We start from the raw sequence: 17,450 nt of genomic DNA, 5'->3' as shown, positions 1-17,450 counted from the left end.
AAGCGAAATGCAGTGTGAGGAGGGCTATGCGAGAGGCTGTCAATGAATTCGAAAGTAAAGTTCTATGTACTGACTTGGCAGAAAATCCTAAGAAATTTTGGTCCTATGTCAAAGTGGTAGGTAGATCAAAACAAAATGTCCAGACACTCTGTGACCAAAATGGTACTGAAACAGAGGATGACCGAATAAAGGCCGAATTACTAAATGTCTTCTTCCAAAGCTGTTTCACAGAGGAAGACTGCACTGTGCTTCCTTCTCTATTGTCGCACAGTTGACAAAATGGTAGATATCGAAGTAGACGACAGAGGGATAGAGAAACAATTTAAATCGCTCAAAAGAGGAAAGGCCGCTGGTCCTGATGGAATACCAGTTCGATTTTACACAGAGTACGCGAAGGAACTTGCCCCCCTTCTTGCAGCGGTGTACCGTAGGTCTCTAGAAGAGCGAAGCGTACCAAAGGATTGGAAAAGGGCACAGGTCATCCCCGTTTTCAAGAAGGGACGTCGAACAGATGTGCAGAACTATAGACCTATATCTCTAACGTCGATCAGTTGTAGAATTTTGGAATACGTATTATGTTCGAGTATAATGTCTTTTCTGGAGACTAGAAATCTACTCTGTAGGAATCAGCATGGGTTTCGAAAAAGACGGTCGTGTGAAACCCAGCTCGCGCTATTCGTCCACGAGACTCAGAGGGCCTTAGACACGGGTTCACAGGTAGATGCCGTGTTTCTTGACTTCCGCAAGGCGTTTGACACAGTTCCCCACAGTCGTTTAATGAACAAATTAAGAGCATACGGACTATCAGATCAATTGTGTGATTGCATTGAGGAGTTCCTAGATAACAGAACGCAGCATGTCATTCTCAATGGAGAGAAGTCTTCCGAAGTAAGAGTGATTTCAGGTGTGCCGCAGGGGAGTGTCATAGGACCGTTGCTATTCACAATATACATAAATGACCTGGTGGATGACATCGGAAGTTCACTGAGGCTTTTTGCAGATGATGCTGTGGTGTATCGAGAGGTTGCAACAATGGAAAATTGTACTGAAATGCAGGAGGATCTGCAGCGAATTGACTCATGGTGCACGGAATGGCAATTGAATCTCAATGTAGACAAGTGTAATGTGATGCGAATACATAGAAAGATAGGTCCCTTATCATTTAGCTACAAAATAGCAGGTCAGCAACTGGAAGCAGTTAATTCCATAAATTATCTGGGAGTACGCATTAGGAGTGATTTAAAATGGAATGATCATATAAAGTTGATCGTCGGTAAAGCAGATGCCAGACTAAGATTCATTGGAAGAATCCTAAGGAAATGCAATCCGACAACAAAGGAAGTAGGTTACAGTACGCTTGTTCACCCAATGCTTGAATACTGCTCAGCAGTGTGGGATCCTCACCAGGTAGGGTTGATAGAAGAGATAGAGAAGATCCAACGGAGAGCAGCGCGCTTCGTTACAGGATCATTTAGTAATTGCGAAAGCGTTACGGAGATGATAGATAAACTCCAGTGGAAGACTCTGCAGGAGAAACGCTCAGTAGCTCGGTACGGGCTTTTGTTAAAGTTTCGAGAACATACCTTCACCGAAGAGTCAAGCATTATATTGCTCCCTCCTACGTATATCTCGCGAAGAGACCATGAGGATAAAATCAGAGAGATTAGAGCCCACACAGAAGCATACCGACAATCCTTCTTTCCACGTACAATACGTGACTGGAATAGAAGGGAGAACCGATAGAGGTACGCAGGGTACCCTCCGCCACACACCGTCAGGTGGCTTGCGGAGTATGGATGTAGATGTAGATGTAGATGTAGATCGGTGGAACGCAAACATCCAGCTGTTAATTGCCACGTGTTGTGGCGCACGGTCCACCACCCCCACCTACCTACATCAGTCAGATCAACATGGTACATCGTCGTGAACCGAAAATACCCTACAAATGAAAAAAAAGTACGCAATACATTTGGCGGATTCGCCCTTGCGTCAGCAATACGGACGACCATCGGCTGGTCTGCGGCGAGGCAGTGGCTGTCTGGACTCTCGCAAGAAAGATAATAGCGTTCATGAGGCGCACTATCTATACAGTAGTCTGTTCTGACATAGTATTTTTTTCCAGAGGAAACGTATTTTCCGCGTCATAAGACGAACGCAGTGGCGTGGACACAGGTATGACGGTCCATTACATCTATAGAGACACACGTAGGAACTTATGGAACGTCCTGGATTACTGGCAATACTTGCAAGATGGACACACAAAACTATTATGGCTACAAAAGTACAAGGATTGGTATGCCAATTTCCTAGTAATGGTTTTTGCGGACCCGCCATATACCTGGAGTGTGCCGGGTGCGCAAAGATGAACGGCGGTGCTTTCGTTGTGATCGACTAAGAACACTATGCGAGTATGCGATCTACGAAAAACACAGGCTTGAGCAGTTAGCAAATGGATGTACTTCAAATTTTGTTTCCATATTCATAAATATTTCTCTTTAGGGTGCCGCAAGTGGCCCCACTTTGATTTTGCTGCTATTTCATGCTGCATGGTAGGACGGCAGCGAGGTTCCTTCCAGGACACTTATCATGTGTCAGGACGTACTATGTTTATTTTGTAAATAATAAAGGCTTCTGTTTCTCCTACCTTCCTTCATATACAATAAATAAATAAAAAAGATGGTAGAGCACTTGCCTGCGAAAGGCAAAGGTCCCGAGTTCGAGCCTCGGTCAGGCACACAGTTTTAATCTGCCAGGAAGTTTCATATCAGCGCACACTCCGCTGCAGAGTGAAAATCTCATTCAAGGAAGATTTAGGTTCTTATTAATATAGATACAGGTTTTCGAATATTAATGGCAACCTCTGTAGCTGCATTCGAGTAGAGCGTCGAAGTCACCAGCAGACGCGCGGCTTCCGCGAGAGAGATCTCCGCGCGAGTGGCAGTGGTGGAGCAGATAGGCAGTGTGGGGAGCTGGGCACAGACCGGTCCCGCTCCCCTCCCCCTCCCCCCCCCCCAACCCCCCACGGCGGCGGAGCCAGCCGGGGACAGCCGAGCGCCCGGTCTGTGATAAGCCGACGCGGCCGGCGGGCGCGCGCTCAGTCTGTCTCTGGTGTCCGCCAGTTGACGCCCCAGTCGCTGCCGCGTGCGCCAACGTCTGCGGAGAGCCACCTGGAGCGCCAACACACACACGCACCACAACACGAGGCAGGCGTCTGCTGCTGCGGGCATCCACCATCACCTCACCTGCTGCTACAGCTCCCCGTCTGTAGGTGACGTCCGTGTAAATGGGCGGTCGCGATGTCGATGACAGCTCCGTGTCCGAGCGAGTGCCTGTCGAACGCGAGACACGAGTGCGTGTGTAAAAAGCTGCGCCGCTTCAAACTGAGACCACTGGACTAAACGGCTTTTTTTCTTGTTTACGAAGTGAACCCCCGCTACGTTTACCACGGAGGAAACTACGCTCCACTCGGCGCCCACTGTGACTGAGCCACCGACGATATTAGGTGAGTACGGCAAAATTGCCGCTCCAGCTATCCGCACGCTTTTTTGTTGCATTGTTCGCTGGGCGCAACAAGGAGAACGCTGTTGCCGCAGCAACCTGCAAAGCGAAGTGAAAGTTTTCAGTCTAAATGTAGAAATGAACGCCACAAGGCCCACGCTTACGGGCCTTGCAGTGCGATTCGGGACTGACTAACTGTTCTTTCTCGGTTGATTATCTCAGGTCCTTCCTTTTAACCGCAAGTGTGTTCTTCAAACACGTATCAGAAGTAGCGCTGTAGTTGTTTGTCCTCACAGCTGTTTCAGAAGCGGTTGCCTGACAAGTTACCCGCTGAAAGTTCAAATTAATTATGAAACACAAGGCTCTGTGTTTTGTTTATACTTATGAAAGCCATATGTTGCGTGTAAGCTTATGTAATTTATTAGGTCAAACCAAACAAATCGAGCTCTCCTTAACACTTGAGACAAATTTCTTAGTGTTGCATGTGTAGCAACCATTATTTAAATATCTAGCTCAGGCATCTTATCTCTGACAATAACGACGATTTGTTATCTGTACCTTTAAAACTACGGCGTCTAAAGGCGGACGTATATATATATATTAGTTCATGAGTTTTGTAAGACTAACAAAGAAATATTGTCTGTCTACCTATCGAAACTCAATTGTTCAATACCTTGTCGAATTATGTTAACACGCGCTTGCTTCTATGTGAACACCCTCTCACCATAATTCCAGAAAAAAACGCATATCGCAACACGCTGCTTCCTGTGTGATACTACTGCCCTGTCTGTTTTCGAAAATGCACTGCGCACAAAAATATTAAGCAGATAGCATAGCGACGGGTTCAGTACCTGCCAAAACATAAAATGTGTACTAACAGAAACAGTAAATTTCTAGAATGACTCCATGATCATTGTGATCTTCGTGAATGATACCGTCTATACCACTTAATAATACTTCTAATTCTTTACTACAAAATTTCATGACCTGTGTTGGCCACTGCGAAACATAATACCTGCAGAACAAAGTCCAGCATAACTTACGCTCATCATTACAGTGATGAAAACGGTAGTTGGTCTGCACAGCATCATCAGCGAAATTTGCGTTATGATTTTCATTGCTACTGTTGCAGCCTCCCCTTGTGCAATTCAGTCCATTTTGCGTCTTTTCCTAGACTTTGAACTATGTCCGGCTTGATGTTTACCAACATCATGGTTTCCTCTGTACGGTAATTGCTTTCTCTGCCATTTACGGTTTTTCCCTCTCCTTATATCATACCTCGCTTCTTGTTTACCGGCGCCTTCAAACGCTGTACTGCTACTCCGTAAATTATACGTTTATAGTCGTAACAAGCGTGCTTGCCTCCCCACAATTACTGACAACTCGTGGCTATACGTCCGCATTCAATGAATGCCACTTTCCCTGAACAAAATAGGCATTTATTTAGCTTCACGTAGCAAGTAGCAAGTAGCGAATATAGCATCGCTTTCCGGTATGCAGTGGTCGCTAAAATTTATGCAGGCATGGTTCGCTAGAACACTAATAATTAACAACATTAAACATTGATGTAGATAGTATGTCCCACTTGTGATTCCGAATTGTGAGATGATTTACCTAGTCTTTTACATTGGTACCTTCAGTGAAAAGTGACAGAATCGGAATAAAATCTGGGGGGGGGGGGGGGGGGGGGCGGCGGGGGGATGTAGAGTATCTGCTAAAAAAGTATAGCACTATTTGTAAGTCTCAGAGTTGTTGGGTTTGTCTTGTGAAGCCTGCTGAGAGTGTAATACATAGTTTTCCTAAATTTTGTGGCGCCTTACATTATCTCGTTCAGGTCAACTGCAATAGATTGGCCTCCAAGGCTCACCAACTTCAAGCGGAAGAGGGGGTAGAACTACAGATGCAAAACTTTCCACGTTTCACAGGAAAAGGGAGTGATTATTTTTTCTGGCCTTGGTGCCCCGCAATTTTCTTCTTCAGTCCTTTGTGCAGGACGGTGGTTACTGCGCAGCTTTGCCCTTCGCATTGCTGGATTTTCCATGCATAACTTTTTCTCGTTCGGTTTCTTTCCTGTCAAAGCTATTCTAATAAAATTATCAACGAAAGCAGGCACATCGATAAAAGAAAATATCCTTGGCAATTACCATGATAGAATCACACAGGAATTTGGCATTTGTGTGTACAGAGTAAGTATAGAAAGGGTCAGGATCCTTAGTTATGTTATCTTCTCGGCTACTTGCATTTTTATCTTACCTGTAATAGCCACTACCGCGTATCTCGAATCTTTACAAATTCTCACTAAAAACTGCCTTGCCACGGTTGTTGGGTTCATTCGCACCTTGCGTCGTCCGTTCGAGCAACATGCCCTCCTCATCATTTTTTCTATCAGCAGATATTAACTTCAAAACTAAAATAAAATTTAAAAATTGATTCTTATACTTCGGCGAAATTTTAAAGCCCATTGGTTTTTAATGCCAATTTGCTACTTTAACAATAATAAAAAATATCTTTTGTTTGCAAATCTATTTGCCCCTTTATTTTCGCCATGGACTCTTTGTTATTGCAAACACGTCCATGACTAGAATCTTGTCTTTATTTCAGCATGAACTTCAAAACAAATGTAATGTCACTTTTTTTCTCTGTGTGTGCAGTATTACTTAGAATCTAACTACTGGTTTCAACTAAGCTCTGCATTTTTTTTTTATTTAACGTGTGTCATAGTACTGCATACTGTCTTCAGGGAGCTTTATCATTTGTACTTACTGCCGACTGTACATTCAGAACCAACGCTTTACTGGTACTCATGTAAGAGAAATGAAGAAAAGATGGAGATATAGCCATCAACCTAAAAAGGAGGCTTAATATTTTAGTCTAAACTTGAGACACTGGGGAAACTTGCATTTGGAGCAAATGATGTTCAAATTGCCGTCTGGTCGATTAAAGATAATGTTGTGATGGTTCCTTTGTATGGCATACAGCCAGTTTTCTTGGCCTATTCCAGAATGTACTAATCTTCTGTCTATCCTTTCTCCCATTTTGCTTCCCCCCCCCTCCCCCCTGTTTGCTTTCCCTACCCTCTCCCCCTTTTTGCTTCCCCCCCTCTCCCCCTTTTTGCTTCCCCCCTCTCCCCCTTTTTGCTTCCCCCCTCTCCCCCTTTTTGCTTCCCCCCTCTCCCCCTTTTTGCTTCCCCCCTCTCCCCCTTTTTGCTTCCCCCCCCTCTCCCCCTTTTTGCTTTCCCTCCCCTCTCCGTTCTCTTCTGTACACGTAAATTCCAAGTTCCTGGGTGTTTCCTCCCTATCTTTGGATGGCATATATTTATGTTAGCAGGTTCGCTATTCTGAACAAGCAAGCTGTAACTGTGATGCATTTATGAATGTGATCATACCATGAAAGAGGATGTCAAAAGCATTAAGGCTCGTTATTGCCTCTTTGCCATGATCCATCTATTAAAATCAGACCTGACTTTGCGGCTTGGGAAGGGCCGTTAGAGAATCAAAAACTGAACAAAATGGGAGCTCCTGCGACATCTTTTCCCAATCCCAACGCCCACACTCCTCCTAGATATGGGAAACACTTTTTATCACGGAAGCATAGTAATGACGAATGAATTAAGTTTCCCGATACAAATGTGGGATTAGAGTTCGAAGAAAACCGCCAAGTGCTGAAACACAAACACAAAAGATTTCCTTCAGCGCGCACCTGGCAACGTGCAAAAAGTTGGAATGGAATGCACGCATTGCAGCTGTATCAGGGTTCCCCCGCTCCGTCACACTTGAAAGAGCATCAGACTCGCCAGTCTTGTTCAGTGAATAGGCGACAGAGCGTTCTCCGCGATGCAAAGTGAGGGAGACGGCGAACACAGCTGTCCGGCCAGATTATCTTCGCTGGTCAGCATGTTTACGATTCCCCTCATGTAATGCTCTTCGAGTTGACGAAAAGGTCGGGGAGCGTTACAGTACCCTTGATACCAGCAGCCTGTAGCGAGAAAAACGGATTTCCGCCCAAGAATTGTGGTTAAAATGGTACAAAGAAGAGGCGTTAATATTTAGACTCCTACATCAGTCACCATTGTGCTGTCGCAAGGGAAGCTAAATTAATTCACACGGTTGAACTGGTCTCTGTTACTTAATACTTGCGCTACTTCACTGCATCGCAATGAAAAATGGCATACGAAACATTCATTGAGTATAGCCTAGTCTGTGATTTGTCATCTGCGTCTACCGAAAACGAAGATTAATTCTCTACTGTTACACCCTTCTCCATATTGGACTGTGACGTAGTTTAATCCGTTTACGGAAAATTTAATGCACCTTAAGACAAGATCACTGTGACCTTCCTCCAGATAGTATCATTAAGTGCCGCTCTTACTAAGCCTTTGCTTTTCCCTTATTCCAATGAGCTCTTAAAGACATTCCTTCAATCTCGTTTTCTAACGGCCAATACTCATATAGGAATAAAAATTTCGAAAGCTGAAGAAAGGTTCCCTGTGTGATAAATTTGATGTGGCAGAAGCTGATTGCAGCAGAATGCTGAGTTCTTGTAAAACGAATGGCTGAAACATAATGGTGGACCAAGAAGCACGTGGTGGACACACTACTCAGCGCACGACGAGAGCTGACAGTCGATTGGCTTTAATCTCCACTTACGCAGACAGACTTTTTTGTCTGTATCGACTACTTTTGATAATGTGAGTCTACTGCAGCATCCCTGTACAGGCTCTCGTCTGTCACGAGTTCTCGTTTTTGTTAGCACTTCCACGTCAAAACTGCTGTGCAGTTTGTAAACAGAATGGTGGAGGTCAACATATAGAGTTAAGGAACTAAGAGGGTCAGTAATGTTTACTAATGATCTAAGAAAAGTTCACAAGTTGGATGGTAAATTCTACACACGGATGATAAATGAAAGGACAAGAAAAGTTACAATCGAAAGAAAACAGCCCTCGGTCACTATTTTTAACGAATTAACCGGGTTTCAACACTGCTAGGAGTGTCTTCCTCAGAATTTAAATCAAAGAATGGTCTATAACATGGTCACACAATTATGACTAAAAACGTATCATACAGAGAGTAAGTACAGAATCATCGTGAAAGACTGGCAGCGCTTATGTCATTTATAAAAAATAAATATGCCAAAAGGGCTTTAGTGACAAAGATATTTAAGATAAAAAAATTGTGATGGCGAGCCACTAAGGGCTGCTCGTTACTTGAGCGGTTACAGGTTGCAAGCGGACTACAATTTTTCATCTAAAATGTCTTTGTGATTAATGCCCTTTTGGCATCTTTATTATTTTATAAATGACACATAAGTACTGCCAGCCTTTCGCTATGATTCTGTACTTATACTCTGTATCTTACGTTTTTAGTCATAATTCTGTGACCATGTTATAGACCATTCTTTGATTTAAACTCTGAGGAAGACACTCCTAGCAGTGTTGAAAGCTGGTTAATTAGTTAAAAATAGTGACCGAGGGTTGTTTTCTTTCAATTGTAACTATTCACGGTCTCGGAACGTGCAGCCATGTACAAAATTTTGCGACAGTGAAAGTGTTGGCCAAGCATTTCAAAACATCAGCATCCATTTACTCGGGAAGATATAAAGGTACAAACACATTCAGAAACGTTTATAATGCAGTAAAGAGTCTATTTACTTTATCCCTTGTATCTCGTTTCCTTTCTACTTGCCAAATAACTTCGAAAGGGTATTTTCCTCATTCCTTAGATTTGGTTTTTGCACTGTTGGTGTAGTTTTCATTAAAATGTTTTGCGGCTACTTAATGTATTTTCCACGTATTACAAGTAACTAATTGTTCAGATATTTGACCTTGTAGCAGAAAACTAGTGGAAAAGTCCTCATGCAGCTTCAACAATGAGTCACGGAAAAAAAGCGAACAGCAAGTAGAAGATCAAGGAGAGATAAAAGCATAATCCGTAACATCAGTGAGCGCAGCGAGAATAAGTTAGCAGACGGCTCCAGAACACACTCAGTGGTGTCAATTGGTAATTTTCGCCCGTGACGCATCGCGACGTTGTTGGTGGCCGGTTTACACGCACCCACCACGAGGAGCTGATTTTGACCAGAAACTCACTGGTGTAAAAAGGGCTTCAGTTCGAAAACGTTTATGAGCTGGATACATCTTCAAATAGCTGACACAGCGCCTTTGTCTTAACGTTCCTATGTTACAGGGAGGCGAAAGCATGCGAGCTGCTTGAAGGCCCGCCCACTTTCTAAAGCCCTCCGCCGCACACACACACACACACACACACACACACACACACACACACACACAGTGGGCCCACGGCGGGAAGAATGCTCGTCCCCGATTCGAGGCGGCGCGGTCTCCGTGTATACCTCCGCCGCCGTCGAGTCTGCCGCGTCCAGAATACGCAATCAACCGGACGGTCGGTCGGCTGTGGAAGTAGGAGGCGGTTCGCCGTTACGTGGCCTCTCCAGCCTGAACCAGATCGCCGTACGCTGCTGGAGCGCTGGAATCTCCAGGCCGACCTGTTCGGACGCCTCAGGGAAGTCCGACGCCATAGGTGGTGGTTGCCGCCGTAGCTCGCGTGTTTCCCCGCCCCGGGAAGGTTCTGCCTCGGTGGATGGGAACACGACGCGGTCGGAATTAGCTCGCAGGTACTGAAATGACCGCTGTCTGTCACGTAATGGTAGTGCTTCCGCCTGCGCATAATAGTACGCCACTCGGCCACAGGAGGGCGCAGATGATACCGTATTTGCGATTAAGAGTTTGATTCGAAGGGCAGAGTTCTCTTTAAAGGCGCCATTCCGTCTCTTCCCACAAACTCGAGGAGCCTGTATGTACCGGGTGATCAAAAAATCAGTATACATTTGAAAACTTAATAAACCACGGAATAATGTAGATAGAGAGGTAAAAATTGACACAAATGCTTTGGAATGACATGGGTTTCATTAAAAAACCAAAAAAAGTATTGCTAGACGCGTGAAAGATCTCTTGCGCGCTTCGTTTGGTGATGATCGTGTGCTCAGCCGCCACTTTCGCCATGCTTGGCCTCCCAGATCGCCAGACCTCAGTCCGCACGATTATTGGCTTTGGGCTTACCTGAAGTCGCCAGTGTGTCGTGATCGATCGACATCTCTAGGGATGCTGGAAGACAACATTCGACTTCAGTGCCTCACCATAACTCCGGACCTGCTTTACAGTGCTGTTCACAACATTATTCCTTGACTACAGCTATTGTTGAGGAATGGTGGTGGACATATTGAGCATTTCCTGTATATTCTGATCAGATGAGGTACCATCTGTCGGACATTTTTTAAACGTTTGTAATTTTTTGGTTCTAATAAAACCCCATGCCACTCCAAGCATGTGTGTAAATTTGTACCTCTCTATCTACATTATTCAGTGATTTATTCAGTTTTCAAATTTATACTGACTTTTTGATCACCCGGTAAAAAAACATGCTGATCAATCCTGCTAAGCAGCAACGAGGTTTTAGGGAAACACCCTGGCAGTGAGAACTGTAGCCCCCTATTCGAAGTCACAAAACCGTTTAAAGAACTTCAGTCTGTAGGCTGGCATGTGCTCTTTAACTCGAGACACTAAGCCACCAGACAAGCAGACTGCTTACGAGATGGAGTACTTGGAGGATACCGATAATCTGCATTGTAAACCGCAGGGGTATAGAGCAGATAATACTTCCCATTTTACCATGCGTTAGCTTTTTCCCTGTACTATTCGCTATGACTGTGTTCAAAAGTCACTATATATATATAACATATTATATCAGTTCATGACATCCAGTGTCACAAATTTACTGTCACTGATGGACACACGTCCAGATCATCCGCTCTCTCATCGTCTCTCTCCCCACATCCACCACTGCTGGCGGCAACTGTGCAACGCTACCCGCTGTTCACATCCAGCTGCCCAACACTACAATAGCAAACAACAATGCAAACCAGCCGCAGACTGCACACAGCAAAGCCAGTGATTTTCGTACAGAGCGCTACGTGGCGTTACGAATATAAAAACCTAAACAGCCTACTTACTAAGTGTTTGTTCCGCTATCATATAATCATACAATAAAGGATCCGAGAGGGGGTGCAGGGCGCCTTTACCGAAAGGGAGTAGCGCCTTTGCCGAAGGGCAGTAGTGCCTCTGCCCTGGGAGAGGGCGCAGTGTTTTTGCCACTGCGGGGTTGGTTTCCTTGCAGGGGTAGGGATTGTGTGCCCTTTCCCGAGGTGTATTCACCTTTGCCGAGGTCTTTTTGCCTTTGCCGGCGCGAGTTAGCTGAAGTATATTGCCATCGCCGAGTTATATATTCCACAGGCTGGTGTGCTCGGCAGTTTTCGTCACGAAAAAAGGTCTGAATTTCTTCGCCCAGTAATTTGCGCGTGGCGCTCGGTATCGATCTGGTGAGTGCAGCGCTGTGGCCGTTTGATGTTGCGAGCACTTGCACTCACGGCGCCCAGCGTTACGAGGCGGTCGTAAAGGCAGGCTGCGGCGCGGCGCCCACGCCAGCACTCCCCCCAGCTGCCCAGCCGCCACAGCCGTAACGACCGGCGCGGCGGCGGCTGTGGCTGCCGAGGGCGAGGTCGGGGGAACGGCCGCCAGCCACTGCCAATGCCGGCGGGCCGCGTCCTGGCCGCCGGGCCGAACCCCGCGCCCTCCGTGGGCCGGCGCCTCCCGTCTCCCCAGCCCACTACCTCGCCCCGCAAACATCTGATTACTTATTTTGGGCGGTGCTGAAATACCGTGTCAGCAATCAAGTCTGCAGAAGCACATTATCGTCGTCATTTCAACAAATATCGCTGCAGTTGATTTTGTCTATATGTACACTACTGGCCATTAGAATTGCTACACCACGAAGATGACGTGCTACAGACGCGAAATATAACCGACAGGAAGCAGATGCTGTGATATTCAAATGACTAGCTTTTCAGAGCATTCACACAAGGTTGGCGGTAGCGACACCTCCAACATGCTGACATGACGAAAGTTTCCAACCGATTTCTCAAACACAAACAGCAGTTGACCGGCGTTGCCTGGTGGAACGTTGTTGTGATGCCTCGTGTGAGGAGAAATGCCTACCATCACGTTTCCGTCTTTGGTAAACGTCGTATTGTAGGCTATCACGATTGCGGTTTATCGTATCGCGACATTGCTGCTCGCGTTGATCGAGATCCAATGACTGTTAGCAGAATATGGAATCGGTGGCTTCAGGAGGGTAATACGGAACGCCGTGTTGGATCCCAACGGCCTCGTATCACTAGGAGTCAAGATGACAGGCATCTTATCCGCATGGCTGTAACGGATCGCGCAGCCACGTCTCGATCCCTCAGTCAACATATGCGAACGTTTGCAAAACAACAACCATCTGCACGAACAGTTCGACGACGTTTGCAGCAGCATGGACTATCAGCTCGGAGACTGTGGCTGTGGTTACCCTTGGCGCTGCTTCACAGACAGGAGCGCCTGCGATGGTGTACTCAACGACGAACCTCGGTGCAGGAATGGCAAAACGTCATTTTTTCGGATGAATCCATCATGATGGTTTGGCGACATCGCGGTGAATGTGAATGCACATTGGAAGCGTATATTCGTCATCGCCATATTGGCTTATTACCCGGCGTGATGGTATGGGGTGCCATTGGTTACACGTCTCGGTCACCTCTTCTTCGCATTGACGGCACTTTGAACAGTGGACGTTACGTTTCAGATGTATTACGACCCGTGGCTCTACCCTTCATTCGATCCCTGCACAACCCTACATTTCAGCAGGATAATGCACGACCGCATGTTGCAGGTCCTGTACGGGCCTTTCTGGATACAGAAAAAGATTCGACTGCTCGTTCTCCAGATCTCTCACCAACTGAAAATGTCTGGTCAACGGTGGCCGAGCAACTGACTCGTCACAATACGCCAGTCACTACTCTTGATGAACTGTGGTATCGTGTTGAAGCTGCAGGGGCAACTGTACCTGTACACGCCATGCAAGCTCTATTTGACTCAATGCCCAGGCATATGAAGTCCGTTATTACGGCCAGAGATGGTTGTTCTGGGTACTGATTTCTAAGTATAATATATTTGCCCAATGAATACCCGTTCATCATCTGCATTTCTTCTTCGTGTAGTAATTTTAATGGCCAGTTGCGTATGAGGAGAAATGCTCTGACAGGATGTTCAACCTGCAGGTCACATGAAGCAAAAGAAATTTCCCCTAAATTCCGTTTATGAAAGGTTGTGATAAGTTAAATGTTCTTAGTCTGAAACTCCAGCCATCACACCATTCTCTTCTCTGACTGGTCCGACATGTCTTTTATTCATCTTATATTTACTTTTTTTGCAGTAAAACATAATAACGGTTCAAACAAAATAGTATTGACAATTTTAATAACGAGAACGATCGCTGTCGTTCCGTTATGATGTCAAAAATTATTGCCTCGGTTTGTGTTTACCCACTTACTTCTAAAAGTCAATATAAACCTATACCTGCATCTCAAGGAGAGGCCAAAGTTCTGAAATACAGTTCACAGAGTGTGTGAACTAACAATAAAAAGAAACTGGTATAGGCATGCGTATTCAAATACAGATAAATGTAAAAAGGCAGAATACGGCGCTGTTTCGGCAACGCCTACATAAGACAAAAAGCGTCTGGCGCAGTTTTTAGATCTGTTACTGCTGCTACAATGGCAAGTTTCCAAGTTTTGAGTGAACGTGGGAATATAGTCGGCACAAGAGCGATGGGACACTGTATCTCCGAGGCAGCGATGAAGTGGAGATTTTTCCCGTACGACCAGTTCACGAGTGAACCATGAATATCAGGAATCCGGTAAAACATCAAATCTCTGACATCGCTGCGGCCGGAAAAAGATCCTGCAAGAACAGGACCATCGGTGACTGAAGAGAATCGTTCAACGCGACCGAACTGCAAACCTTCAGTAAATTGCTGCAGATTTGAGTGTTGGCCCATCAACAAGTGTCAACGAAACATCATCGATATGGCCTTTCGGAGCCGAAGGCCCACACGTGTACTCTTGATGACTGCACGGCACAAAGCTTTACGCCCCGCCTGGGCCCGTCGACACACACATTGGACTGTTGATGACTGGAAACATGACTGGTACGACGAGTCTCGTTTCAAATTGTATCGAGAGGATGGACGTGTACGGGTATAGACACAACCTCATGAATCCGTAGACCCTGAATGTCAGCAGTGGACTATTCAAGCTGATGGAGGCTCTGTAATGGTGTGGGGCATGTTCAGTTGCAGTTATATGGAACCCCCTGATACGTCTAGATACGACTCTGACAGCTGACATGTTCGTAAACATCCTGTGTGATCACCTGCATCCATTCATGTCCACTGTGCATTCCTACGGACTTCGGCAGTTCCAACAGGACAATGCGACACGCTACACGCCGAAAATTGCTGTAGAGTGGCTCCAGGAACATACATCTGAGTTTAAACAGCTCCTCTGGTCTCCAAACTCACCAGACATGTACCTTATTAAGCATATCTGGGAAGCCTTGCAACGTGCTGTTCAGAAGAAATCTCCACCTCCTCGTACTCGTACGGATTTATAGAGAGCCCTACAGATTCATGATGTCAGTTCCCTCCAACACTACTTCAGACAGAAGTCGAGTCCATGCTACGCCTTGTTGCGGCACTTCTGTGTGCTCGGGGGGGGGGGGGGGGCTACACGATATTAAGCAGGTGTACCAGTTTCTTTGTCTTTTTAGTGTATCTACACCTGAATAGATCTCCATCTTTATTTCGTAGAATTTATGGAAATAGCTGAACGTTACGGATTCAAGACAAGCAGCGGGGTGATGAACGGCAGGCACGGAACGTGTAGCGGGACAGTCAGGAGGTCATAACGAACAGCCGGGACCGTTAAACCTGGAAACTAATGTCCTGCTGCGTTTAACGACGCAGTCCCTCGTGAAACTTTCTCTGCACTCCCAGCGGCATAAAGTCTGTCTGCTCCGGTTAGGAAAGAAGCTGAGGGAGTGTTAGACACGTGCCGAGAGAAACATGTGAGCCTCCGGGCCGCCTTAATTTTAGTTTCCGAGCGTCACGTGACTGCAACCGTCGGGTCTCATGTCGGCGCCAGCTGAGTAGCCACAATGTGGAAGGCCGTGAGGCGTCAGAGGTTGGCACTACTGGCCGCTGCGAGATTAATTGCCGTACCGTTCGTGGGGACGCGGGGTGACAACCTCCCAGAACGAAAACAGATGCGGGTGCTAGTGTCGAGGTCGCAGACGGTGCAACACGAATAACACGCGCGGTTTCCTAGCACAGTGCGGAAGTTCTTCGCACCGAATCTGTAAACTGTGACATCGGTGCCTTCCATTGAGTTTCCACTTGGCAGAGCTCGAGGTCGAGAAAATTAATTCTTAAGCGTGCCCGTCGTCTAGTGGTTAGTGATTAATTACTGACTCAGTGGTACCTCGTTCGATGCACAGTGATCAACTTCGATTTTTCTACATTGGAGTAAAGTCAGTCTTTGGAGGCAAATGTATATCTAGTTTAATAAAAAGGCAAAACATGCACCCCACTGTTAGTCATTGTGTCACATACCGTCCACAGGTGTCCATAGTTATTGTTCTGAGACTATATGATTAAAGATTTCCAACACGATGTCTGATACAACAATTTGTCAGACTAGGGAAACTTCAAGCTGTTTAGGATCGCTCATATTCAAAACGTTCGTCGTGCTGTATGAGCGGAAGCAATACTAAGAGACGCAACTTCCAACTTCCGTCAACAAAGTTTCCTCTGAATTCTACACGGATTTACACACAGGTAACAAGCCCCGATTTCTTGCAGTGCATGGTCTTTCGTCCAAAACAAAGGTGCCTCATAGACCACTTCGTCCATAACATAGCTAGCAGCACTTCACCAGATAAATGATGTGCTGTTTACATTATTACTTTCTATTTTAGATCTATTCAATCCTACATACATCATTCTGATTATTACGCTCCTGGATAGTGAAGTGCAGTATATTTCTATGTAAGAGACGGGAGAAGGAAGATCTTTCTTCCCTCGCAGGTAGACCTCTTGGGTCTTCAGAGATATTTACTAGCAACTTATCTATGGAATATTCCACGCAACTCCGAAAGTTAGCACGGCTATGTTTTCAAGACGCAGCGACCTCAAATCTTAATCCAGACATTAGGATTTAACTTTCGCCTTATTTGGTTAAATTATGTTAAAGAGCTCCTACGATACGGACATAGGCGGCCCTTCACCGGTAATTCTGAAAACATACCGTTGCACTGTCTGCAACGAACACTCGTCGACACATGTTTAAAATCTATAAAAAGAACTAAAGAAAATAGACTGGAAATTCTTGGAAGTGGCTGTTCACACAGCAATGTAAAGAGAACAAGATAGAAATGTATCGAATAGTTTATTTCGTTTAATAGAGTATGCATTACTCTCCAAAAGAGAACAAAAATCTCGCTAGTGGTATGAGGATATTAATCGTATTTTTATTGTGCAGGCCTGCATAATTTCCTACACTGCCTATTCACAGACCTACGTTACAGCGTAGGAATGATTGTACATTCTGAACAGCGTCTGAAGATGACCTCCGCAGTTGGTTTTCTCGTCGTGAACTTCATTCCAGAACGTTTGCCTCACAGCTACTCTAATGAGGAGAAGGTAGAATGAACATACGTTGCCATTTGGCGCTGAAGATATAAACAGAGTCGTAACTAAGCTGACACCACAGTGTATAAGAACATTTGTCGAGACTGTTTAATACAACGTATCTTCGGTAGCTGTTATGTACATTGCAGATGTACTTGATCCTTGTTATGAACTCTCCGTATCACAACCACCATGACTGTTGTTATAATAAATATTTTCATCACTAGCTTCCTGTTCCCTTCTCTTTGCAGTTGTAAAGCGTCCGCTGATTTTCTTTCACGACCACATTAATTTATTTTCCTGTCGTATGAACTA

General features: G+C 45.5%; 1 protein-coding gene across 1 annotated transcript in view; it reads left to right on the top strand.

The window, feature by feature from the left end:
* The first annotated feature begins 2,952 nt into the window (after positions 1-2,952).
* The window catches only part of LOC126284371 (tyramine receptor tyra-2), a 90,943-nt gene continuing 76,445 nt past the window's right edge, over positions 2,953-17,450 (top strand). The window contains exon 1 of the mRNA XM_049983243.1: positions 2,953-3,502. The gene's annotated coding sequence lies outside the window, so the exon portion shown is untranslated. The remainder of the gene's footprint in view (positions 3,503-17,450) is intronic.

The sequence above is a fragment of the Schistocerca gregaria genome, chromosome 8 (assembly GCF_023897955.1).
Source record: "Schistocerca gregaria isolate iqSchGreg1 chromosome 8, iqSchGreg1.2, whole genome shotgun sequence".
Lineage (NCBI taxonomy): Eukaryota > Metazoa > Arthropoda > Insecta > Orthoptera > Acrididae > Schistocerca > Schistocerca gregaria.
Note: the sequence above shows the minus strand (reverse complement) of the source record. Positions and strands in the feature narration are given on the sequence as shown.